Source organism: Dasypus novemcinctus, chromosome 11 (genome assembly GCF_030445035.2).
Source record: "Dasypus novemcinctus isolate mDasNov1 chromosome 11, mDasNov1.1.hap2, whole genome shotgun sequence".
NCBI lineage: Eukaryota > Metazoa > Chordata > Mammalia > Cingulata > Dasypodidae > Dasypus > Dasypus novemcinctus.
The window spans coordinates 8,558,039-8,584,388 of NC_080683.1; the positions used below are offsets into that span (position 1 = coordinate 8,558,039).

General features: G+C 45.8%; 1 long non-coding RNA gene across 1 annotated transcript; it reads right to left on the bottom strand.

Moving 5' to 3' along the window:
• Positions 1-9,603: 9,603 nt before the first annotated feature.
• LOC105745381 (uncharacterized) lies at positions 9,604-23,922 on the bottom strand. The gene is made up of 4 exons (XR_001118102.3): positions 23,857-23,922; positions 11,409-11,446; positions 10,585-10,737; positions 9,604-10,184 (listed from the first exon to the last, which is right to left on the bottom strand). It is a non-coding gene; the product is annotated as an uncharacterized lncRNA (long non-coding RNA).
• Positions 23,923-26,350: the final 2,428 nt, after the last annotated feature.

Here is a 26,350-nt window from a genome sequence, read left to right on the forward strand (position 1 = left end):
ACGGGCACTGGCTCATCACGCGGGCACTCATGCAGGCACTGACTCACCACACGGACATTCACGTGGGCACTGGCTTGCTGCGCAGGCACACTTTCTTCTCTTCTTTTTCACCAGGAGGCCCCAGGGAACGAACCTGGGTCCTCCCATATGGTAGGTGGACGCTCCATCACTTGAGCCACATCTGCTTCCCAGGATACTATTTTTAATCAAAGATCATTCATTCATTATGGCTTTGAAAGATGGAATGTTTGGGGGTCATTCTTACTGGAAAATGGCAGTGAACCTTTAAAGTCAAAAGGACAAGACAATAATTTCAGATGGCACTGCAGCTCTCATTGTCTTCAGACAAAGGCTATTTGGCAAAGCAAGTTTCAAGACTACACTGCCAGTTCCAGGAAGAGCAGAGAAAAGGGAGATTTGCCCTCGGGCAAACACGATGGACAGGAACTAGCATTACTACTTCTCTCTGTTGACTGGTGCTATGAATCAGATAGGAGGGGAGCCCACCTCTGAACACCTGCCTTCTCCAGTCAGGTACGAAGGCCTCTTGAGCCCTTGTGCACCTTCCGTGGCTGACGATTTGTTGATCCCACAGTGAGCCCAGCTCCTCCTGCCTGTGCTCTGCGCGTTTGTTCATGGTAGCCTGATCACTTACTACAGACCAGGGGTCCTTAACCTTTTTCTGTTCCACAGACCCCTTTGCCTGTCAGGTGAAAACATGGACCCCTTCTAAGTCCACACCATCCTGTGTATTATTTGATAAATATATCACACCCACATCAACACGTCCCCACCAGAGTAATGGCTTTTTGAATTTCAATTCGAGCTCACGGACCCTGGGTCAGAACCCCTGCTCTAGGGCAAGGCAGCTGCCGTCTTATGAGAAGAAGCTGGCGTGGCGAGGAACCGAGGCCTCCCACCGACAATCCCTGGAGACGACAGCCGTGTGGGCGAGTGATGCGTCTTGGAAGTGAACTCCCCATCCCTAGTCTAACCTTCAGATGGCTTCAGCCCTCACTGACAGCTTGACTGAACCTCGTCGGAGACCCTGAGCTCTTAATAACTGTGTGGGATAATAAATATTTGTTTGTCATCCAAGTATCTTTTAAAAATAAATACGTATTTATATAAATAAATAAATATGTGTTGTTTTGAGCCGCTAAAAAAAAAAAAAAGCAGGAGGTGTGGAGGGTCGTGGGCGCCTCCTCCACCCCATCTGCTGCCTTCGCATCTCCATCTCTTTCCCACCACCCTGGGAGGGTGCTGAGCTCAGAAGGCACGCACTCTGTGGTAACTGCCAGGAACCAAGCCTGGCCAGGAAAAAGAGAATTTATTTGCAGCTTCAATCCTTCAGGGAAGCATTAGCGTAATTAGTTGGGCCTCCAACAGCTGTCTGGTCATTTTTATTCTCATGCTTAGGCCACAGACCTGAAAACCTCAAAGTAAAGAACATACTAAACACAAAAATAGCTTTTCATGTTGTTTTGTCTCTTGGTTCCAGATTTACAGATACGCCAATGTATAGTATAATGGTAGTTTTGATACTAGGTTTTTGCTTGCTGGGATTTTTAAATTTTCTTCTAAACTGAATGTTTAATGATGGGGCCAAAATAATTGAGAAACCTTAAGAAATTCTGATGTTAAATTAATTCTTCCAAATGACTGTGTTTGTTATGATGAGTCAGTGTTTCTTTGGGATGTGGATGAAAAAAATCTCAAAAACAAATGAGGGTTATGCATGATTGTCTTGTAAGCTCACAACTTCTCTAATTAAAAAACAAACAAACAAACAACGACGACAAAAAGAAAAAAACAAATGAAGCATGTCAAACGTAGCAGGCCCAGTATCCAAATGACACAGAAACTTTTCCTATCTATCTGTTTGAGAATGAAAATATCAGGAGGGAGGAAATTGTATAAGCAAATGGGGCATGAAGGCTTTATAGAAGGAAGGAAGAAAGAGAACTATTATTTCTAAACAAAAAGAGTGATGAAAACAAGTTCCCAAAGGCAAGAATAAATCTGAATGCTAGCAGTGGAAGGGATAAGGCATCCACTGACATCATTGTACTTAGATGAGAACCTCCCTATAAAACAAGGGAGTTTCTGAGGCTCCCACTGTTCTTGGGGGTGTTACAAGGTTTTTCCTTTCAACTGGTAGGGTGGGGAGTTGCATGAATCACAAGACTCTCTGAGGCTCCCTCAGGAACATGCCACATCTTCCCATATTTGCAGAGGCTCCAGAAAATTGTCCTCATTGCCAATTGATAATGATCTCATATATTCCCTGAAAATGGAGTCATTTAAATGTCATTTGTTCCAAATAGGGGACACATGTTTGAAAGACAACAGGTTAAATAGAGTACCACATTTGAAAAACAACAGGTTAAATATAGTTTTGCAGGTTTCTTTGTTGTAGAACCTCTCAGGATCTTTAATAGCATTGTGGCTGTCCATCAGGAACATTTATTGTACAGGATTTCCCAAATTTATGTGAGATGTTTCACAAAGCACTGATTAAAATTTCCCAAAACTGATGCTCTGAGAAACATAGAGGCAGATTGCCATGCTCAAGGCCTGGGGTTAGGAGAAGGGGCCAAGATCACTTGCTAGTTCTGGTCTAGCTCTAGGTCAAAGGAGGAAAAAGAGTCTGACAGCCCATTAACACTATCTGGATTTGAAAAATGCCAGATTAAATGATCTCAAAAATTTCCCTCTAGTTATAAATTGCTAGTAAGTGTTTCAGAATACAATATTATCAGAGCTAGACAGGAACCTAGAGATCAGCTCATCTAGGCCTTTCATTTGACAGACCCGAAAACTGGCCTAAGGAGAGGAATTAAGTGCAAAAGTTTACAAAATTAACCCAGAAAGCTCATTTAGAACCAGGTTTCCTGCCTTCCCACCCACTGATCTTTCTCCTGTGCTCTGGTGTCTCTACAGAGGACTGAATCCATGGAGTAGCAATGGGCTGCTACTGCACAATTCTGACCAATCTGCCAGTCTTAGTTTCCTGGCTGCTAAAACAAATAGCATACAATGGGTTGGCTTAACAACTGGAATCTATTGGCTCATAGTTTCAGAGGCTAGAAAGCTTGCTTCTTCCCAGGGTCGGTGTCTTCGGGTGGGCTGGCAATCTTGGGGTTCCTTGGCTTTTCTGGCAACATACATGGCAGTATCTTCTCCTTTCTCTTCTGGATCTTGTTGACTGCCGGCTTCTGGCAGCTCCCTGTGGCTTCCTCTCCATGTCCAATTTCGTCTGCTTAGATGGACTTCCGCCATATTGGATTGAGGCCCACCATAATAGTTTGGGCACTCCTTAACTAATAACATCTTCAAAGCTCCTCTTTATTGTAAAAATGGTTTCATACCCACAGGACCAGGGGTTGGGACCTAAAAATGGCTTTTATAGGGGAAATGATTCAATCCCCAATGCTACCTATAACCAAAAGAGATCTAAGCCCAGCTGATGGCCCATGTTACCTCAAACAAATCTCAATATGATGAAACTTCAATATGATAGAAGTCAGATAGTCACTGGCATTTGAAGTAGCAGGATTTGCTCCATAGTTGCAACACTCAATTCTTAATTTATCTCTGAACCCACAGCCTCATGATGTTTTTCTTGAACACTGAATTGCAAGTCATGTAGATAACATGATCCATCTCTCTTTTTACATTTTTTGGATAGGTCTGTGTTGTTCAAAAATATAAAAAGGAATATAAAAGGTTCGAAGTGAGAATTTCATCTCTCATCCTCCCATTTCTCACCTTTCCTCTCCGTATAGTTAGCCAGGTATATTAGCGATTTGCGGAAGCTTCCCGAGTTTCTTTATGTGGATGGAAGCAAATATGGATGGAGAGACTTATCCTCCCCCCCTTTTTTTTCCCACAAAATGCCATGATTGTATCTTTATTAGGCAAGTTTCTTCCCCTTGGAAACTGATGGCCTTAGTTACCTCATTTATGAAGAGAGAGGATTGTACCAAACTCTAAGATCCTTCTCTTTTTGACATCCTAAAATACTGCGAAACTATCAAGCCCCCAGCCATCCACTCTGCCTCTCCACAATGTTTAGCTTTTCGGAAAGTTACACTTGCATGGCCGGTTTTGTCAGCGACCTTAAATTTAGAGCTCTCAAGGTGTGGTTAGCAAATGCTGGTATTTCATGCTTTAAGAAAATCCAGTACACAAATGTCAGCATTTCCAAAGCAAATTAGGGAGTGGCTGTTTGTATTCAAACGAATTTTGCAAGTGACTCACCAAAGCATCTTTTATGTATTTACATATATGGTATTTATTTATTAGATAAATAATACTTTTACGTGGTACAAAATCCAAAGGGCATAAAGGGCATGCAATGAAAACTCTCCACCCTGATCCCCACGGACTCGTCTCCACTGGGTCACCTCTGCTACCAGTTTCTTATGTATCCTTCAGGCACATTCTTTGCACAGGCAAACATATACACATACATTTGTTTTTAAAATAGCATCTTAAGTGTACTGTTTTGCATCTTGTTTCTTCCACTGAGAAATATATCTTGGGAATCCTTCCATATCAGGACTATTGAACTGTCTTATACTTCTTTTTTTCCTTTCAGGAACCGGGCTGGGAACTGAACCCAGGACCTTGTACGTGGGAAGCTGGCACTCAACCCTGAGCCACATCAGCTTCCCCTAATTGGTTTTTGCGTTTTTTGTTTGTTTTGTTTTTAGGAGGTACCGGGGGACAAACTGGGACCTCGTATGTGGGGCTACATCCGCTCCCCCCTCCTTTTTAAGGGCTGCATGCTTTTCCATTGATGCTTATACCAAAACGAATTTAACCTGAAAGGGGATCTTTTAAATGGCATTCTTCACTATCCTGTTGACAAACTCATTTAGTCCCAGAAACCCTATTTTCAGGTGCACCTAGCGTAGGAAATGAGAGTTCCTCAGACGCTTCCTTTTGTGCACAGGGCATGCTGGGAACAGGTATCAACACCTGCAGGTGGACGCTTGAGAAGCAGACATTCACAAGTGGATTTGCCTCCTGAGGCTTAGGGTTGAATCCCAGGCTGCCTCAAGATCCTCAAAGCTTCATCTTCCTAATTTCTAGAATAGGTTTTTCCCTCTTCCTGATTTGCTCTCTCTTCTCATTGCTGAAAGCTGAGGACTGTAATGCAGCTCTCTCTCTTTTCTAACAGTAGCTTGTGAAACCTGCCTCATCTGCCCAGGCTCTTACAAACCCACTACCTCTTACCCCTGGAGTCATGCTGGGATGTCCTCCCTCTCCCACCACCCACTCTATCCCCATAAATCTAAAACTCAACAGAAGAGTCACACCTAATACAGGACAGGAAGAACTCCAGAGTGCCTAAGGTGGGCCAGACAGCCTTGGATCAACTCATCATCCATTACCCCAGAGGACATAGCCTTATTATGATGAATATAGAGAGGAAACACTGTCCAAGGCACAGCGTTGGGCACGGGGCATGTTTTCAGTTAATATTTGATTGATTGGCTGATTAATATAATCAGGCACTGTGCAGTCAATAAATAGTAGATAATATGTTGATACCTTCTCATTGTTCTTTGTGCCCCAACCCAAAGAAAGAGGAATCCCTGATATCCAATGGCTATTTTATAATTCTAATCCTAGTTGATCTCTTATTTCCATCTACTTCTTAAAATATTTACTTCCCTTAGTTCTGTGACATGACACTCCTGCTTTTCTTCCAACTTCTGAGCCTCCTTTGCTGATTCTTCTTCCATCAGGCCTTTTTTTTTTTTTAAAGATTTATTTTATTTCTTCCCCCCCCCACCCCCATTGTCTGCTCTCTATGTCCATTCGCTGTGTGTTCCTCTGTGTCCGTTTGCATTCTTGGCGGCACCAGGAATCTGTGTCTCTTTTTGTTGCGAGATACAGCAAGTACAAACAATGAGAGGGTGAGGAGAAATAAATAAAATAAATTTTTTTTTTTAAATGTTGGCGTTTTTCCAGTCTGGGTCTTCAGCCTCTTCTTCCTCCCTGAGCCAAGTCAATACCTCCCCGGACTCCAGAGACAAACTCGATGCCGATGAATCTCAAATTGATGTTTTCAGCCCACACCCCTCCTCTGAGCTCCAGACCCATGTATCCAACCACCTCTTTGTCACCTCTTTTTTTTTTTAAGATTTATTTATTTATTTATCCCCCCCACCCCGGCCCCACTATTTGCTCTCTGTGTCCATTCGCTGTGTGTTCTTCTGTTTCTGCTTGCATTCTCTTTAGGCAGCACCAGAAACCGATCCTGGGACCTTCCAGATTGGAAGAGAGGCGCTCGTTCTCTTGCGCCACCTCAGCTCGCTGGTCTGCTGGGTCTCTTATGGTCTCTTCTCTGTGTCTCTTTTTGTGGCATGACCTTGCTGCACCAGCTCCTTGCTCCAGCCAGCTCACTGCGTGGGCCAGCTTGCCTTCGCCAGGAGGCCCCGGGAATCAAACCCTGAACCTCCCAACTAGAGGAATGAGAGCTCGAAATAGAAATAAAAATAACAGAAACAGTGGTTTTTCTTGCACACCTAGAATCTGTACCCATTCCAGTAGCTGTTTCAAAATTTTCCCGCCTTCAATTCTTAGATTTTTCCAACCCTTCCCACACACCCACACACCCACACACCCACCTGAATCAGCAGATCCTATCACCTCTAGCTCCACGAGAAAATGGAGACATTAGAGCTCTCCTTTACCTTCTGCCACCAACTCTACAGACATCTACATCCACTCCCATCACTTTCTCCTCCTGTTTAGTCCATTTCCCAGCTGAGCTTTGGCTTGTGTCACTGCCCAACTATTTAGGGGGTCCCTTCTCACTGAGTGGCCACCCCCTTTCCATCCTCTCTGTTTACCTGCTTTTCCTAATCGCTGCTTCCTATCAACATTTATGTCTACTCAAGGGCTCCCGGTCTAAAAAGCCTCTTCTGCAGACCCCACTGTCAGCTCCAGCCACTGCCCTTTACCACTGTCTTCACAGCCAAATTTCTCGAAAGCGTCTCCATTTCCCATCTCTATTTCTACACCTCCCGCATCTCAGCCTCCTGCAATTTTGCTGTCTTCCCACATTCTGCTGAAACCTCTTGACAAGGTCAACACCGATGTCCTCCTCATGATTTAATCCAGCGGCTGCTTCTTGGTCTTTATTTTGCTGGATCTCTCTGCAGCCCTTGCAGCTGTGGCCGGGTCCTGAAGCACTGTCCCCTTCCCCTGCTCCTCAGGAAAACACTTTGCTGTGCTTCTGGGTGGCTCACCGGGTAATTACCAGCCCAGGGACAGTATTTTCCTTCCACCCTCACCAACACCTAGTTATCTCTAACTCATCCTTCAGGTCTCAGCTCAAGGCACCCTCCCCTGGCCCCCCAAGTCCGTGCACGTGCTTCCCTGTGTTTTGCCAGAGTAGCAATTATCACGGATGGCAGTTAGGCTTGTTAGGGTAGTTGTTCACGCCCAGCGTTTTCCCTGGGCTGTATCTAATTTCCAGGGACTTCTGCGACGGCAAGCCACAGGAGAGGGTGGCTTTCTGCTCCTTAATATCCTCTGTTAGGCCGGCCTGGCTGAAATCTGAGCGCGCACAGGTCTTGGGCATGCTGGCTTCACGTGATCGATGGCCTCGCGAATTTCACTTTTTTCCTTATGTGTTTCCAGATATCATCCAAAGTGATGGTCAGAAACAACTAAAGTGACAGCCCCTGGGGTGACCTGATAGTGGCCACACAGCCCCTTGGTACAGATTTCACCCGGCAACCACTGAAAAGACCAACACAGTTCTCAGGGCATGTCCATCTCCCACCCCCGAAGTTCTGCTCCCAGGGAGGGCGAAGCTCCCCCCCCACCCTCCCCACCCCCGCACCTTCTCCTCCGTCCAGGGACCCTGCTCTCCTCTGGAGGTAGGGTGGGCTCTTCCACACTTCGCAGTGCCCTCTTCCCGCCGACTTCTTTCTGTTTCCGATAGGGTTCGATCATCTGGAACTCAAAAGCCAGAAGAAGACTCCTTCCTCTCTCAGCTGGGCCACGCTCTGTTGAGTTGAGACAGCGGAGTTGAGTTCACCGAATGGGGGAAAAGGCCCCAGAGAAAAGAAAATCCTGGAGACAAAAGCTATTGGTTCCTGTTCCACGTCACCTGCCACGGGGCTGTAGCGTTTGAGAATCTAGGGAAACACAGAGGATGCCCCGCCAAGTTCAAGCTTCTTGGGTTTGGAGACAGGAGATAAATCCAGAAGCACCTGATGGTCCTTGCGAGGCAAGCAAATAGGTATAGCAAGAGAAAAAAAAATCATTTCACCAGAGACTAGGAAAAAAATGAACCGTTTCATCTTCAGCTTTAGATGAATTTCTGGGAGGAAATGGTAAGATTTTGTGATTTCTGACTAGCAAAGGGTGTGAGTCATTTGTAAATATTAAGAAAAATAAGATGTGCACTTGTGCCAAAATGTAGCTAACAACAAAGTTAACAATCACCACCTATCTCCCCTTAGTTATCTTTTTAATCTAATTACTTCCTACCATCTTTTAACCTTTCTCTTTCCACAATTCCACATTTATTGCTTATTCCCTAAATGAAACAACAGTCACCCCAAGCCAAAAACACCCACAGATAATCAAGAGAAGAACATTCTATCTTTTTTTTTTTTTTTTTTAAGAAATCTGTACTAAGATACCTCGCCTTTTAGAATTTCCAACGCTGGGAGGAGAATGTAAGATGCAAGTGGAAGGCAAGTAAACTCACACTTTTCTGCAAATACTGCTGGCTCTCCCGGGTGTGGAAAGCTGACTCCTGAGTATTATTATGGTTTTGTTATTGTTTAAGATTTATTTTATTTATTATTTCCCCCCACCGCCTGGTTGGTTGTGCTCTCTGTGTCTGCTCGTCTTCTCTGTAGGAGGCACCAGGAACCGAAACTGGGACCTCCCATGTAGAAGAGGGTGCTCAATCACTTGAGCTACCTCAGCTCCCTGGTTTGGTGTGTCTTTCATTGTCTTTCCTCTTTGTTGCATCATCTTGTTGCATCAGCTTGTCGCACCTGCCTGTCTCACCAGCTCGTCTTCTCCAGGAGGCCCCAGGAACCGAAAGTGGGGCCTCCCATGTGGCAGGCAGAAGCTCAATTGCTTGAGCCACATCTGCTCCCCCCTCTTGTTTTTTGATGCTCCTTCACCACATGGCAGCACAACAAACCTAATTTGTCTGCTGGTAGGTGACAAAGAGCTTGACACTCGGCCAGGATGGAGTCTTTCCAGCTGCCTTTCTCTCAGCGTGACATGGCCACCATGAAATCTGCCTTCTTTGACTGCTTGAGAAAGACTTAAAATGGTTAAATATCTTCTCTTGTTGACATCCGCAAGGTGAAATCTGGCCTTTGGAGTCCCTGCAGACAACCTTCTTCTTATGATATTCCATCTAGCCTTGTTTTGGATGCTCTGCTTTCTTATTCTCCCTTAGACTTCTCCTTGGGGAGCTAGCTTCGGAGAAACCAAAATAATTGGGCTCCAGGGAGCACAGAGTTGCAGAGCTGAGACTTTCACTGTCAAAAATTATTTTTCTCTATATCACATCTTATTTCAAAAACTCTGTTGGAAAAATGGCTCCAGTTGATTTTTCAAGAACAATTTTTATTAAAACCAATATTTTATTTTTATCAGCAATCATTTATTGAGTGTCCACTCAATGAACTCTGTACTAGGCCTTTCAGTTAAAGTATTTCAGTGAATCCTCTGGCAAACATGAGAAGCAGGAATTGTTGCCCCTATCTCAGAGATGAGAAAACTGAGTGTTAGAAATGAAGGATTAATGAAGGGCAGACAGGGGCAAATCAACTAGGGAGCTAATGAAGTTCAAGCGTAAATAGCTTCACTTACAATGGGCCCCTTGAAGGCATTATACCATGATTTTTATTATTCTGCCTAAAAAGAGATTTTGAAGGGGAGTGTATGTGGCTCAAGCAGTTGGGTGCCCACCTGGGTTTAGTTACCAGGTGCCTCCTAAAGAAGACAAGCAAGACAGCAAGCTGGCACGGTGAGCTGACTCACAAGATGATGCAACAAGATCACACAATAATGAGACACAATGAAGAAACACAATGAGAGCTACAACAAGGAGGAAACAGAGGTGGTTCAAGACATTGAGTGCCTCCCTCCCATATGGGAGATCCTGGTTCAGTTCCTGGTGCCTCCTAAAAAAAAAAAAAAGAAGATGAGCAGACACAGAGAACACACAATGAACCAACGCAGAGAGCAAACAGCAAATGCAAACAATGGGGAGAGGTAAATAAATAAAATAAATCTTGAAGAGAGTGAGAGAGAGATTTTGAAACAGAATAAGCTTCAGTTCCCACAGAATCTGCATCTGTCCCTGGGACGAAGCCAATATTTGAATGGGAATCATCTGACTTGCTCTTTATACGATACTATTGTTCATCATGAAATACGAGAGTCAGAGGATGGGGCCCCTGCTCCCTAAATCCCCTTTGACCTTGAACACCCTAACCACCCTTACCAGAGCTCTCTGCCAACCTAACGCGTGACTCGCCCCTCTGGAGGGTGGGAGACACCTATCAGCGGATTCTCACTTACCGCCACGCGGCTGGAGTGAGGCCCTGTGGCTGGGGTCTCAGTGCAGGCTGTGCGGCTGGCTGGCTGCGCTGGAATCCTGCCTTCCCCTCTCACTTTCTTGGTCGTGTGGGCTTCGGCAAGTTATTTAACTTCTTTGGGCCAGAATTTCCCCTTCTGAAAAACGGGTATAGTAACAGTTCCTACTTTATAGGGGTGTGTGCATGTATTAAGATAGGTTAAAAGTGTTTTTAAAACCATAAGTCAAAAAAAAGCAGTGGAGGAAAGTGGACTTGGCTCAACGGATAGAGCATCCACCTATCACATGGGAGGTCCGCAGTTCAAACCCCGGGCCTCCTTGACCCGTGTGGAGCTGGCCCATGCGCAGTGCTGATGCGCACAAGGAGTGCCGTTCCACGCAGGGGTGTCCCCCGCCTAGGGGACCCCCACATGCAAAGAGTGCATCCCATAAGGAGAGCCGCCCAGGGCAAAAGAAAGTCCGGCCTGCCCAGGAGCGGCCCAGCACACACAGAGAGCTGACACAGCAAGATGATGCAACAAAAAGAGACACAGATTCCCATGCCGCTGATAAGGATAGAAGCAGACATAGAAAAACACACAGTGTATGGACACAGAAAACAGACAATTGGGGCGGGGTGGGGGGAAGTGGAGAGAAATAAAAATAAATCTTAAAAAAAAAGAGAGAATTTTAAAAAAAGCAGTGGGGGAGAGAGTGGGTGTAGCTCAGCATTTGAGCTCCTGCACTTCATATACAATATAAAAACACTTTTAACCTATTTGAATACACACACACACCCCTATAAAGTAGGAACTGTTACTGTACCCACCACATATACGAGGTCCTGGGTTCAATCTCTGGTACCTCCTGAAAAAAACAAAACACAAACAGCTGTAGGTCAAGATTCATTAGCAGGTCAGGTCATGAAATCAATGTAGTGGGTCGTTACAGAGTTGGATGGAGTACACTCAAACCCAAGATATGAGAATTCATGGAACAAAGGGTGGTAATTGTTTTCTGAAACCCTTGTTTCCATTGAGAAGAGTACACTAGTATATAAATACTACGAGTGTAGGACATTGCTCTGTTGAATGTATATTTTCTTTTGAGTCAACATCAAAAAGGTTTAAAACTACTGAATGAAAACAAGTAAAGAAGTTAGAACTCCCCAGGCACTCATGAGCACTCAGTTAACACTAGCTATTATCACAGCCCCGGATCCTGGGGAGCAGCACAAGAGTGCTAATATAGTCCAAATGCGTCCTTATATTATCTGTGTACCGTGTAATTTTAATATACTATGAAAAAAATAATGTTTTATTATTATAATAACATACATATACAGCATAAAATGCTAGAAAATACAGGCAGGCAAAAGTAAGAAATTGCCCGATTACCTCACCAGAGATTATAACTGCTAACTTCTTAGTGTATGACATTTTGGATCTTTTTCTATATAGTTTTTTTTTAGGTACCAGGGTCCAGGGATTGGACCCAGAACCTCCCCTGTGGGAAGCAGGCACTCAGCTGCTTGAGCCATGTTTGTTTTTTTTTTTAACCCAAATAAAGCCATATGCTTCATATTATTTTGTAAGCTGTTTTTTTTTTTCCAATCAACAATCTCTTCCTTTTCACTCTTGTAAACTTTCATTTTATCTAATATTCAGGTCATATTTCAATTTCCCCTGAAATATACCTTATAGCAATTTTAATGAAACCAGTATTGGTTTCATTAAAATTGCTCATTTGTCTAGTTGTTATGGCCCTTTGTTGCTTCTCATCCAGCAGAATCCATTTCCAAAGAGACCAGGCCAGATATGCAGAATGTTCCACCTTCTAGGTTTGTTGGTCTGCATCCTTACCACAGTTCTTAACTTGTACTGTTTCCTGTAAACTAAAAGTTATAAGGGCAGCTGAGGTGGCACAAGAGAACAGTCGCCTCTCTCCCACTCCGAAAGGTCCCAGGATTGGTTCCCAGAGCTGCCTAATGATAAGACAAACAAACATAGAAGGACACACAGCGAATGGACACAGAGTACAGACAACGGAGGAAAGAGGAGAGGCAGGGGAAATAAATAAATCTTTAGGACAACCAGCAAGATGGCGGTGGAGTAAGGAGTGCCTAGAGTCAGCTCCTGCTACAGGGCAGTTAGCAAACACCCAGAGCACCTGTGTGGGGGCTCCAGGAGGCCAGAAGAGCATCCTGCAACATCCTTGGGGGAGTGGAAGGAGGAGACTGCCCGTCTGCAGAGAAGACTCATAAGTAGAGCATTCCATGCCCCGGAGGCTAGTGCCCATCCTCCACTGGAGGTACAAGCTGCCTCGGGAGCTGTTTCCACAACTGGAATTGAAAGCTCCACTTGCCAAAAATGGCATAGGAAGAGATGGTTGGGTGCCAACTTCAGCTACTGAGGAGTAAATTCAGCAGGCTAAAGTATAATTCTGAGAACAGCTAAAGTTTGAGCCTGTCCAAGTCAGAAAGAGGCTGGAAACCACCATCTTAACTCTGCACCAGCCACAGGGGGAAGTGGGGTGGACTGAAAATCCCAGTGCTGGTGGGGACTTGATTCTTTCCATCCAGGTCAGATTACAGCTCTAGCCTAGGCCCTGGCCCCACCTCCAGCAGGGAGGAAGCTGCGGGACCTGTGCCATCCTCTCCAGGAAGTTACCAGCCAAGACGCGGAGGCCAGTGATTATCCTACTCTGGTGGCACAAGCCGCCCCAGGAGCTGTTCTGTGGCTGGAATTGGAAGTTCCACTTCCCAAGAACAGGGGAGGAAGAGATGGTTGGTTGCTGATTTTGGCTACTGATTGGTAGACTCGGCTGGCTGAGATATAACCCTAGGAATGGCTGGGGTGTGAGTCTGCCCAGGTCAGAAAGAGGCCGGTGGCTGTCATTTTGACTCCACGGCCAGCCTGAGGGAAAGCCAGAACTGAAAATCACAGTGACGGTAGGAACCAGTTTCTTTCACCCAGATCAGCCTGCAGCCCTAGCCTAGGCTTCTGGCAGGGAGGAGCCTGGCGGGCTCTGCACCAGCCTATACAGTTAACTGCAGGTACCTTTGGCTGGCATGGACTTAATAATCAGAAGTCTAGCAGGGCAACTCTGGCCATCTTGGACCTGCACTGCATAGATTGCTGCCAGTTCCTGCAACTCCATGCCCACCACAAGCAAGGGAGAAAGGGGTGTGAAGCTTCATCAGTCTCTCTGGGCAACTACAGTCTGGGCCTGCATGACTTGGATTATTCCACACAGCTGTGACTCTGTCCCTACCCCTGGCAAAGAGAAAGTTGGGAGAAGCTTCGTTGGTCCCTGGGGCAACGAGGGCAGCTTGAGCCTCCACAGTTTATAACACCAATTACAACCTTGGCTCCTACTGCACAACCAGGAAGGGAAAAGGGGAGGAAGCCCTAAACTAAAGAGAAAAACTGCACACAGAATAAATACTCTAGTAAGCCGGATGCCAAGACACCAACAAAATATTACAATCCACACCAAGAAACAGGAAGCTATGGCCCAGTCAAAGGAACAAGATAAGCCTCCAGATGATATAAAGGAGTTGAGACAACTAATCATAGATGTGCAAACAAATCTCCTTAATAAATTCAATGAGACAGCTAAAGAGATTAAGGATATTGAGAAGACACTGGATGAGCACAAAGAAGAATTTGAAAGCATACATAGAAAAATAGCAGATTTTATGGGAATGAAAGGTGCAGTAAATGAAATTTAAAAACATTGGAATCATATAGTAGCAGATTTGAGGAAGCAGAAGAAAGGACTGGTGAGCTTGAAGACATGGCCTCTGAAAGTGAACATACAGAAGAACAGATGAAGAAAAGAATGGAAACAATTGAACAAGTTCTCAGGGAACTAAATATCAGCAAAAGGCGTGCAAGCATCCAGGTCATGGGTGTCCCAGAAAGAGAAGAGAAGGGAAAGGGGGCAGAAGAAATATTTGAAGAAATAATGGTAGAAAATTTCCCAACCCTATTGAAGGACATAGATATCCATGTCTTAGAAGCACAACATACTCCCATCTGAAAAAATCCAAACAGACCAACTCCAAGACACATACTCATCAGAATATCAAATGCCAAAGACAAAGAAAGAATTCTGAGAACAGTAAGAGAAAAGCAATGCATAACATATACAGGATAGCCAATAAGATTAAGTGCTGATTTCTCACCAGAGAAGGCAAGAAGACAGTGGTCTATTTAAGGTACTACAAGAGAAAAACTTCCAGTTGAGAATCTTATATCCAGCAAGACTATCTTTCAAAAATGAGGGCAAGATTAGAATATTCACAGATAAACAGAAATGGAGAGATTTTCTAAGCAAGAGACCAGATTTTCAGGAAATACTAAAGCGGGTACTAGAGCCTGAAGAGAAAAGACAGGAGAGAGAGAGAGAGGCCTGGAAGAGAGTCTAGAAATGAAGATTATATCAATAAAAGTAACTGAAAGTGTCAAAAGAGTGGTGAAAATAAAATATGACCGATAAAACTCAAATAGTCAGGAATAAACTTAATCAGTGATGTAAAGCACTTGTATTCAAAAAACTGCAACTCAGTGTTAAAAGAATTCAAAAAAGTCCTAAATAACTGAAAAAACATTCCATGCTCACAGATTAGAAGACTAAATATCATTAAGTTATCAATTCTACTCAAATTGATATACAGATCGCAATCCCGAAAAAATTCAACCAGCATATTTTTAAAAATGGAAAACACAATCATCAAATTCATTTGGAAGGGTAAGGGGTCCTGAATAGCCAGAAACATCATAAAAAGGAAAAGTGAACCCTCATCTCCAGACTTTAAATCATATTACCTAGTTATGGTAGTAAAAACTGCATGGTACTGGCATAAAGACAGACACATAGACCAATGGAACCAAATTGGTGGTTCAGAAACAGACCCTCACATGTACAGTCAAGTGATTTTTGACTAGCCTGTCAAAACCACACAGCTCGGGCAGAAGAGTCCATTCAACAAATGGTGCTGAAAGAATTGGATATCCATAGCTGAAAGAAGGAAAGAGGGACCCTATCTCGCATCTTATTCAAAAATTAACTCAAAATGGATCAAAAAACCTAAAAATAAAAGCAAGAACCATAAAACTTCTAGAAGAAATTGTAGGAAAATATTTTCAAGCCCTGGTGGTAGGTGGTGGATTCTTAAAGGAGATAAGAGGAGGACTGAGTGTACTACTTTTATTTTTTTAAGATTTATTTTTTATTTATTTCTCTCCCCTTCTCCCCTTTTGTCTGCTCTCTGTGTCCAAGTGCTGTGTGTTCTTCTGCGTCCACTTGGACTATCAAGCGGCTCATTTTTGTTTTGTCATCTTGCTGTGTCAGCTCTCCATGTGTGTGGTGCCATTCCTGGGCAGGCTACACTTTTTTTCACATCAGGCAGCTCTCTTCGTAGGGTGCACTCCTTGCATATGAGGCTCCCCTACTCAGGAGACACCCCTGCATGGCACGGCACTCCGTGCGCGTGGCAGCACTATGCGTAGGCCAGCTCACCGCATGGGTCAGGAGGCCCTGGGTATCGAACCCTGCCATATGTAGGCAGATGCTCTATCAGTTGAGCCATGTCCGCTTCCTTGAGATGGACTACTCATGTTTAATGTATGTAGAAGTTTTAATTAGCTTTACTGTAAAAGTGTGGAGATGTATAGAGTAGATGGTAATACATAGTGAGTAACAGCTAGCTTATAAATAGGGATGTGGCTGAAAATGGTAGTCCAGGGATATAAATGCCAACTAACAGAATGCTAGAGAATAATCTAGGAACTGAATAGCACAGTAAACCAAGAGGTGGATGGGAATTGTGGTTGATGGTTCAGATGCAACAGTGTCCTTTGTGAGCTGGAGCAAACGTACATCACTACTTCAGGGTTTTGGGAATGCAGAGAAGCATAGGAAAAATACAGTTGGAGTGACCTATGGACTGTGGTTAGCAGTAATAATATAATATTCTTGCATCTACTGTGCTGATAATGAGGGAGTATGGAAAATGCGTGCCAAATGTACACTATGGACATGGTAACAATCAGATGTAGCAAATGTTCCACCACTGTGTGGTATGTTGATGGAGGGGTGTTGTTTGGGAATTCTGCATATGTGCATGATTGTTTTATATGTTTACAACTTCTGTCATAAAAAATATATTTAAAAGTTAATAATAGAGTGGGTTGGAGGAAAAATACACCAAATGTAAGATAAGGACTATGATTATGTAGTATGATTTTGACAATATTCTTTCATAATTTGTAACAAATGTCTCACAATAATGCAAGGTGTTGGTAGAGGGTTGATGTATGGGACCCCTGTATGATGTTATGCATGTTTGCTCTATAAGTTCACAACTTTTACTATACACTTAATTGTTTATGTATGTTCATATGTAAATGATATAAAGGTAATAATAATATGGTTGGTTGGGGGGAAAACAGTTTGGTTAGTAGTAATATTTTTTTTTTTTTTAAGATTTATTTATTTATTTAATTTCCCCCCTCCCCTGGTTGTCTGTTCTCTGTGTCTATTTGCTGCGTCTTGTTTCTTTGTCCGCTTCTGTTGTCGTCAGCGGCACGGGAAGTGTGGGCGGCGCCATTCCTGGGCAGGCTGCTCTTTCTTTTCACGCTGGGCGGCTCTCCTCACGGGCGCACTCCTTGCGCGTGGGACTCCCCCACGCGGGGGACACCCTTGCGTGGCACGGCACTCCTTGCGCGCATCAGCACTGTGCATGGCCAGCTCCACACGGGTCAAGGAGGCCCGGGGTTTGAACCGCGGACCTCCCATATGGTAGACGGACGCCCTAACCACTGGGCCAGAGTCCGTTTCCCAGTAGTAATATTTTGACAATGCTCTTTAATCATTAGTTAAAAAGGTTTAACAACAATGCCAGCTATTGGTGGTAGGGTGAGTTATGACAGTCCTATATGATGTTATAAATGTTTGTTTTGTAAGTTCACAACTATTATATTATACACTTATTGTTTATGTATGTTTATGTATGAGTGATACACTTCAATAAATTAATTTTTCTTAAAAAGTTATAGGGTAAAGTCGATTCCCGGGGCTTCCTGATTAAGGCAAGCTGGCCTGTGCAGTGAGCTGGCCCAATGTAGAGTGCTGGCCTGCACGTGAGCTGGCACAGCAAGATGACGCAACAAAAAGACACAGAGGGAAGCGGTTGTAGCTTAACTGATAGAGTGTCAGCCTATCATATGGAGGGTCCAGGGTTTGACACCCAGGGCCTCTTGGCCCTTGTGGTGAGCTGGCCCACACACAGTGCTGCTGCACACATGGAGTGCCATGCCATGCATGGGTGTCCCCTGTGTAGGGTGCCCCATGTGCAAAGTTTGCATCCTGCAAGGAGAGCTGCCCCGCATGCAAAAAGCACAGCCCATCCAGGAGTGGAGCCGCACACAGGGAGAGCTAACACAGCAAGATGATGCAACAACATCAACAAAAGCAACACAGTTTCCTGGTGCCGCAGGACAAGAAGGCAAGCGGATATGGAAGAACATACAGCAAATGGACACAGAGAGCAGACAATGGGTGGAACGGGAGAGAAATACATAAAAAATAAATCTTTCAAAAAAAATTAAAAAAAAAAAAAAGAGACACAGCGAGACAATAAGAGATGCAGCAGACCAGAGAACTGAGGTGGCGCAAGAGATTGAGTGCCTCCCTGCCATTCCTGAACATCACAGGATCGGTTTCCGGTGCTGCCTAAACAGAAAACAAGCACACACAGAAGAACACACAGTGAATGGACACAGAGAGCAGAACAATGAGGGGGAGGGGAGAAATAAATAAATAAATAAGTAAATCTTTAAAAGAAGAAAAATATAAGAGGATGTGGCTTGCTCTCTCCTTGCAGCTTATAGCAAAATGCTATACAAAAGAGATAAATGGAGAACTGAATTGTTGGGCACAAAGTAACCAGAAAATGATTACAGAAATTCTAAGCCTCTGGAAATCAAACTTCCAGATGATAGGGCCCCATATGAGGAATTAGCTAAACCTGGAACTTGTAAGTCAGGATTGAAAATGCAGTTTTCCAGGAAAGATCTGTGGAAAGTCTTACTGTTTGATGGCTTGGACCCCTGCTTCCTGCAGGCTAAACCGACAAGCTTTTTGCAAGCTCTGTATGAACAAAACCACTGTCAGCCTGGACCAAAAGGGACATGGACAGGAAAGGTGAAAGGGAAAAATGGCTTTAAGAGGAAAACCATGGAAGCTGAGGTCTGGCATTAAGACATCACCTTGGGTGGAGAGAGAAACCCCACCCATGTGTACAGAGAGGGTGAGCTTTCTCTGGCATTTGGCAAGGGTGGAGTGTGGCAATTTGAGATTGTTTATGAATCCCAGAAGAGAGAAACTATGTTTTTTAACTGGTCTGTTCTTCTGGGTATGATACCCTTTGACTGCATTAAATTCAAAGGTTTAAGTTTACTTGATTAAATCTATTAGGGCTTTTGCTGTGACTATGTCAGTGGGCTGTGACTCAGGGTTGAGTCCCCACCCCCTTGGTGGGCTGAGAAATGGACACTCACTCAAGAAGACACGGAAGAGGAGAGAACTTGGTCATTTAGCTCCTGCCATGTGACAGAAAGGAGAAGGCTCAAATAGCTAAAGCCTGGGAAAGAGAGATTAGCTATTTGCCTGATAGTTTGTAGCCAAAGAGAACAGAGAAGCTGAGCAGCTGAGAAGGCCCAAGAGACCAGGCAGAGATGGCCCGCCATCTTGCTTCAACATGTGGTAACAGACTTTGGTGACAAAGCAGCCTTGAGATGAACTCTTTAAGGCCTTGTAATTGCAAGCTGTTACCCCAAATATATACCCTTTATAAAAGCCAACAGATTTCTGGTACTTGCATCAGCACCCCTTTGGCTTACTAATACACTCACCATTTTTAGGTAATCTGGTTAGCCATCTTAATTCCATTTGCTATTTTAATTTCTCCTTCTCATGTAAGATAACATCTTCATGGGTTCTAAGGATTAGGAGGTGAGTATCTTTGGAGAGGCCATTATTTTGCCTACTACAGTCCTCACTCTGGTACTCAAGTATATATATTTAGGCATATCTCGAAGATACTGCAGGTTCAGTTCCAGACCACCACAGTAAAGCAGATATCACAATAAAGCATGTTACATGAGCTTTTTTTTGTTTTCCAGTTCATATAAAATTTACATTTACACTATACTGTAGTCTATTAAGTGTGCCTCAAAAACAATGTACATACGTTAATTAAAATGTGAGGGGGCAAGCGGACTTGGCCCAGTGGTTAGGGCATCTGTCTACCACATGGGAGGTCCGCGGTTCAAACCCCGGGCCTCCTTGGCCCGTGTGGAGCTGGCCCATGCGCAGTGCTGATGCGCGCAAGGAGTGCCCTGCCACGCAGGGGTGTCCCCCGCGTAGGGGAGCCCCACGCGCAAGGAGTGCGCCCCGTAAGGAGAGCTGCCCAGCGCGGAAGAAAGTGCAGCCTGCGCAGGAATGGCGCTGCCCACATGGAGAGCTTATGCAGCAAGATGACGCAACAAAAAGAAACACAGATTCCCGGTGCTGCTGATAAGGATAGAAGTGGTCACAGAAGAGCACACAGCAAATGCACACAGAGAACAGACAACTGGGGGGGGGTCAGTAAGCAGAGAGAGAAAAAAAAAAAATCTTAAAAAAAAAATGTGAGAGAAGTGGACATGGCTGAACTAATAGAGTGTCCGTCTACCATATGGAAGGTCCAGGGTTCAATCCCCAGGGCCTCCTGACCGGTGTGGTAAGCAGGCCCATGTGTAGTGCTGCAGCACACAAGGAGTTCCGTGCCACACAGGGTTGTCCCTGTGTAGGGGTGCCCCATGCGCAAGGAGTGCACCCAGCAAGGAGAGCCGCTCCACATGAAAAAAGTGCAACCTGCCCAGGAGTGGCGCTGCACACATGGAGAGCCGACGCAGCAAGATGACACAACAAAAAAGAGATGCAGTTTCCCAGTGCCGCCAATAATGCAAGTGGACGCAAAACACACAGCAAATGGACACAGGGAGCAGACAACATGGGGAAAGGAGTGAGAAATAAATTTTTTTTAAAAATCTAAAATGTGACAGGGGAGTGGATATGGCTCAAGTGGTTGAGCACCTGCTTCCCACATGGGAGGTTCCATTTTCAGTCCCCAGTGCGTCCGAACAACAATAAAAACAAAAACAAACAACAAGCAAACAAACAAGAAACCAACTCAGGGAAGCCGATGTAGCTCAGTGGTTGAGCACCGGCTTCCCACATACGAGGCCCTGGGTTCAATCCCCAGCCCCGGTACTTAAAAAAAAAAGGTACAAGCTTGCAATTGAATAAATTATGTTAAAAAGTGTGACATTTTTAAAAAATAAGACAGATATGAACTGAGCTCGTGCCATTAGAAAAATGGTGCCCGTAGCCTTGCTCAATGCCACAACCCTTCAATTCGTAAACAATGTACTATCAGCAAAGTACAATAAAATGAGGTATGCCCGTATATCCATGAAACCATCACCACAATCAAGACTGAATATATCCACCACCCCCAAAAGTTTTCTTTTTTTTTTTTTTTTTTTTTTTTTTAAAGATGTATTTATTTATTTAATTTCCCCCCCTCCCCTGGTTGTCTGTTCTTGGTGTCTATTTGCTGCGTCTTGTTTCTTTGTCCGCTTCTGTTGTCGTCAGCAGCACGGGAAGTGTGGGCGGCGCCATTCCTGGGCAGGCTGCTCTTTCTTTTCACGCTGGGCGGCTCTCCTCACGGGTGCACTCCTTGCGCATGGGGCTCCCCCACGCGGGGGACACCCTTGCGTGGCAGGGCACTCCTTGCGCGCATCAGCACTGCGCATGGCCAGCTCCACACGGGTCAAGGAGGCCCGGGGTTTGAACCGCGGACCTCCCATATGGTAGACGGATGCCCTAACCACTGGGCCAAAGTCCGTTTCCCAAAAGTTTTCTTGTGTTCCTTTGTAATTCCTCTCTTCTACCCCTCCCCGCCCTACACCCCCAAGCAACCATTGATCCACTTTCTGTCACTACAGATTAGTTTGCATTTTGTAGAGTTTTATACAAATGGAATCATGCACTCTTTTTTAGTCTGGGTACTTTCGCTCTGCATAATTATTTAAGATTCATTCATGTTGGTGTGTATATCCGTAACTAATTTCTTTTTATTGGTGAGTAGTATTCCATTGTATGAAAATACCACAATTTGTTCATCTGGTAGTGGACATTGGGCTTTTACATTTTGTGGCTATACCAATAAAGCTGCTATGAGCATCTGTGGTTGAGTCTTTGTACAGACATGCTTTCGTTTCTCTTGGGTAAATACCTACAACTGGAATGGCTGAGTCATATAGGGGGTTTATATTTAACATTTTAATAAATTGCCACTCTTTTTTTAAATTTTTATTTTATTTTATTTTTAAACATTCTTTTTTTAAAAGATTTATTTATTTTATTTATTTATTTCTCTCCCCTTCCCCCCCAGTCCCATTTGTCTGTTCTCTATGTCTATTTGCTGCATGTTTTTGTCCGCTTCTGTTGTTGTCAGCGGCACGGGAATCTGTGTTTCTTTTTGTTGCATCATCTTGTTGTGTCAGCTCTCCGTGTGTGCGGCACCATTCCTGGGCAGGCTGCACTTTCTTTCGCGCTGGGCAGCTCTCCTTACGGGGCGCACTCCTTGCGCGTGGGGCTCCCCTATGTGGGGGACACCCCTGCATGGCAGGGCACTCCTTGCGCGCATCAGCACTGCGCATGGGCCAGCTCCACACGGGTCAAGGAGGCCCGGGGTTTGAACCGCGGACCTCCCATGTGGTAGACAGACGCCCTAACCACTGGGCCAAGTCCACCGCCAAATTGGCACTCTTTTTCTAAGTGGTTGTACCATTTTGTTTTCCCACCAGCAATGTATAGGCGTTTTGATTCCTCTACATCCTTGGCAACATTTAGCAATGGTCAGGCTTTTTAATTTTAGCCATTCTAATAGGAGGGTCACCTAATTGTTTTAACACCAGTGGACAATTCTTATTTGAATCAAATTTCACTAGAGCTTGCAAAATGCTGACTTTGTAGTTCTAACATAATTTCTACATCCATCAGCTGGCATTCTTTGGTAAAATAGAGTGTTCTCTCATCAACAGAAATGACAGAGTTGGGAGCAGAGGTGAATCAAGCCATTGGGTGCCTCCCTGCCACATGGGAGATCCCGGGTTTGGTTCCCGATGCCTCCTAAAAAGAAGATGGAAAAAAAGAAGAGAGAAACAAGAAGACAAGGAGCAGACAAGGAACAGACAGAGCAGACAGCGAATGCAAAATAACAAGGAGGGGGGATAAATAGACAGATAGATAGATAGATAGATAGATAGATAGATAGATAGATAGATAGATAGATAATAGATAGTAAATCTTTAAAAAAAGAAATTATGCAGCTATCCTAAATACAGTTCCACAGGAAAGGCAGAGGTAATGTTTCCTTCTTTCCCTTTAATTACCAATTCTCAAAAGAGCCCTTTTATTCCTCAGGCTCTTTTTCAAGTTCAGGTAAGTCATTGTTGTTTTCCCATTTCGCAATATGAAAGATAACGAGAGTGAGATTTGAAAGAGTTCAAGGACGTGGTTCAAGGTCCCAGTCACAGCCAACAGACTCCTGATAAGAGTTTGCCGCCAAAATAAAAGCTCTCGGTTGCCAAGGCACTTTGAAGATTCGTCACGGTTGGCGGGCTTCCTGCTTGGGGGGGTCCCAGTGCAATGAGAAAACGCCCCTCTCCCTGCCGCGAACGCCGTGGCTGGCTGCCCCGTCATCACCTTCCAAGCCCCGTGGCTGGCTGCCCGGTCATCACCTTCCAAGCCCCGGAGGCTGTCGTGCCGCCCTTTTCCAGAACCTACCGTTACGAGGCCGTAACTGGCCCGGCGGACCTTGGATAGGCTCCACCGCCAACCCCCTTCCCGTCGGTCGGGGTAAACTGCTTTGCTTTCAGAAATCAGAACTAATCAGAGGTGACATCTCAGGGTCTCTCCCAAGCACAGGTGGCACAGAAAGTAGCGAGCAACAGAGAGGCCAGGAATCTGAAAGGGGGGTAAATGGTGGCCCAGGCAGGAACAAGGAAGCTGAGGGCCAGGGGCAGGGCTGCCGTTAGCTGGAAGGCTCTGGACCGAGCAGCAGCTGGTAAAACCGCCAACGACTTCCGCCTACGCTGGTGCACAGTTGCAGCTCTGAGGCCCTCCCGTCCCCACCCGGGTGACCACCTCTTACCTACCCCTGCGCACCCAGACGCGCCTCTCCTCCTCCAGCATCACTGTTTTGTTTTGTTTTTTAATCGTTTAGCACCAAGGCTGAAGTATGGGTAAAGATTTCGAATAACTCCCTTGGGCGTGGACACAAACTGGAATGCTCACAGGCGTGGCTGGCACCCATACCCTAACTCGAACAAACAGCGCTGCCACCCGCCGTGCCAGCGCCCCGGGACACGCTGAGCCTCTGCGTACCTTAGCGTTAGGGACCTGACCCTCCTTGGGCTCGGGGTCATGTGCATTTCCTACTGTCGGGGTCAGGAGTCGGAAAAGCCCAGGGTAGGGCATGCCAGGGCAGAGGGGCCTGGGTGCAAAGGGGCCTTTTCCTGGAAGGGAAGCTGGAGGACCAGGAGGGAGGCAGGGGCTTCGGGGGAGGCCTGGAGGCTCGAGGTCATTCAGAGTGGCCTGCAAGCAGGGAGCCTCAGGGGGGCACAGGCTGGGAAGACAGTGAATGGCGAGTCTGAAATACACTGGGGACAGAAGGCAAGAAGGCTGGGTGTCGGGATGCGCGGTTTGGGGGCGGCAGAATAAGCACCCAGCCCGAGACAAAGCCGAGAACTGGGGCCCTGACGGGAGCTGCAGTCCCCAGGGACAGAGGCATTGGGAGCCAGGAGCAGGCGCAGGTGGGAGCCCCGAGGGCCCCAAGGCAGCAGGGGTGAGGGACGAGGTGGGGTGGGGCGCCTGGAGCCGGGGGGAGAGGACCCCCAGTTAGCAGTGACGTTGTGAAAAGGCCTTCTGAAGGGCACTGAGGAAGACAGCCAGGGTGGTGGGACCCTGGAGCCCAGGAGAGAGGGGGCAGCGAGCGAGAGGAAGGGAGGCCACAGGATGGAACCCAGAAAGGGCTGGTGCGAGAAGGGCTCCAGACCTGGGGGGGGCTGAGCCTCAGAGGCAGTGCGGCTCTGTGGTTAGGGGTGCTGACTGCACACCTGGCTCTGATAATTCTGATCTTTGTGACCGTGGAAGGGGTCTAAATCCCTTGGGCCTCGGTTTTTTTCACCTGTAAAATAGAGATGACAAGAACATTTACCTCAGAGTTTTGAGGATTAAATCAGTGTGTTGGGGAGGGGGGGAGCTGAACTGGGCTTACACCCTAGCAAGTGCCATACATAAGCATGTGCTAAATTATGACCCCTATGGCCACAGGTACCTACATTTTTAAAAAGACTTTCTGGGCCTGAGTTTCCTTGGCTGTTAACTAGAGATTGGTCTGTAGATTCTAGGAACTATTTCGGGAAAGAAGGGGGGGCAGGAGAGAGAGAGAAAGCAGGAGGGGAGGGAAGGGGAGGGAAAGGGAGGGAAGGCAAGCCAGCCATGGTAGGGCTGAATGAAGACCGATCTCTTACGAAACACAGAATTAAGCACGCACTAAAAATTGACACCTTCACATCTCCATTCTGACCTCTTCAGATGCTTCTTGTAGTTATTTTCGAGGCCGAATATGTTTCCCCCTATTTGTGTTTTCAGTGGAGCCAGAGTTGCTGAAATAATGATTTCTCATCCTCTGGCTCTGCACTGCAGTTCCTTTTATTCTGCCCTGGGAGCCTTTTCCAGAACTCTTGTAGTCTGAGAGCCTAATAAGGTAATACGCCGAGGCTGGCACTGAAGTGTAGGCACCGGCAGGGGGCGAGCGGGTGGGCGGTGAGGAGGGTGGAGCCGAAATAAAAAGCAGAGCAAGCTCGGGAGGTGCGGGAAGGAGCTGTCTGAGGGGATCCAGCTCGGTAGGAAGCACATCTGTGTTCACCGAACCTGTTGCTCCTTGGGGTTCCCCAGAGGACAGGGAGAGCCGCAACCAACACGCGTCAGGAGGCGCCAAGGCGGCCTTTCCCAATGGCCACAGTTTGGAAAGCACTGCAGCCTTCTACTCAGTCAGGCTTCTCACTCCTGCTCCTTTCTCTCTCTCTCTTTCTCTAGTTAACCCCAGGCTCTGGAGTCAGACAGTGGGGTCTGAATCCCTTCTTCACCCCTTATAAACTGTGTGACCTTGAAAAAGTTCCTTCTCTGTCCTAGTTTGTTTCAAGTGGTACAATTACATATATATTTTTTTAACTGCCAGCTGAGAATTCTTTAAAAATATATATTTATTTATTTATTTATTCCTCCCTCCCTGGCCCCGGACGGCTCCCAGTCTGTCTGTTTGTCTTCTTTAGGAGGCTTGGGGAACTGAGTTCCTGACCTTCCAGGTGGAAGGTGAGCGCCCAGCTGCCTGAGCCACTTCTACTCCCTGCTGGTTGTGGCGGCTGCTTGGTTGCAGCATCTGCTCATCCTCAGGAGGCACTGGGAACTGAACCCGGGACCTCCCATGTGGGAGGCGGGTGCCCAATTGCTTAAGCCACATCCACTCTCCTGCGAGTACATTTTATAACTCAGGTAAATTCCAGGAAAAACCAAATGATGGAAATTACTTGGGGGGGGGGGAAGGGATAATGTATGTGGAGAAATGTATTGGTGGAGGGGGTTGCC